This window comes from Euprymna scolopes, chromosome 42 (assembly GCF_053919585.1).
Source record: "Euprymna scolopes isolate OS-2025 chromosome 42, ASM5391958v1, whole genome shotgun sequence".
NCBI lineage: Eukaryota > Metazoa > Mollusca > Cephalopoda > Sepiida > Sepiolidae > Euprymna > Euprymna scolopes.
The window spans coordinates 6,927,429-6,928,593 of NC_136523.1; the positions used below are offsets into that span (position 1 = coordinate 6,927,429).

General features: G+C 31.1%; 1 non-coding gene across 1 annotated transcript; it reads right to left on the bottom strand.

Annotated features, from left to right (window-relative positions):
* Positions 1-256: 256 nt before the first annotated feature.
* On the bottom strand, positions 257-329 carry Trnar-ccu (transfer RNA arginine (anticodon CCU)). Its single transcript has one exon. It is a non-coding gene; the product is annotated as a tRNA-Arg (tRNA).
* Between the last annotated feature and the right edge of the window lie 836 nt (positions 330-1,165).

The following is a 1,165-nucleotide window of genomic DNA, read 5'->3' on the forward strand; positions in this document are numbered from 1 at the left end:
TATACATGTATGGAAAAAATCATTATATATATATATTGAAATAAATTATTACGTACATATATTGAAAATAATTATTATATTATATTGAAAAAAATCATTTTTATATATATATATATATATATATATATATATATATATATATATATATTGAAAAAAATCATAATATACATATATTAAAAAAAATTATTATATACATATATTGAAAAAAATTATATACATCTATATCAACAATTAAAAACATTATATAAAAATATCAAACCTCCGACGGGACTCGAACCCGTAATCCCCGGCTTAGGAGGCCGGTGCCTTATCCATTGGGCCACGGAGGCTCACATGAATGGTAATTCTTCTTAATTAATAAGTACATAGAAATATGATTCCTATGTTGTATAAAATATTATGACTTCGTTTTATATATTTTACCCCGACAAAGAAATTATATTGTTTCATATGATTCTTTCGTATTAAGTGTTTGGCGTTAAATTTACAATTTTAAGACTTAAATAAATTTAAGCAAAAAGCGAAGTAAACGATTCATACGTGTGTTCGTGTGCGAACCTTCCAATGCCCATATTTGGAAATAACCGCTCCACATAGGTGTATTTGTATTCCGTTCACAAATATTTTTTTATCCATTACAATAAAATAATTATTTGGTACGGTTTTTAGTCTGATTGGTATATACAGTATAAATTTTTTTTTTTTAATTTGACATTAATTGACAAAGCAGCAGCAGTCAGCAATTACTGCTGTTGCTGCTGCTTTCAAATAAACGTCCACATTACAAAAACGTGATCATCAACTTCCACGGCGTTTGGCAACTGCTGTTCATTCTTTATGACGTCATGCTGCTTTTAGCATGTACAATTCATACAGCTTGGTGATAGGAACTATTTGGCAGATCAAAGTGTAATATCTGTTCTTCAGATGCGGCACTTCCATTTCTCGTTCCCTTTCAGTGGAGGAGAAATCCTTCACGACTGAGACAATTTTTATTTTTGTACCTTTTCTCCACGTTAAAAAACGACCCTGGTGTCTAACTCTGTCCCGTGGGGAGGCATTGTAAATAGGTACAATCTCGGATATGCAGATGATATCGCCTTGATTGCTGATTCAGAGGAAAAACTACAAGAACTCCTGCCGAAGAACGTATGAAACTGGGTCT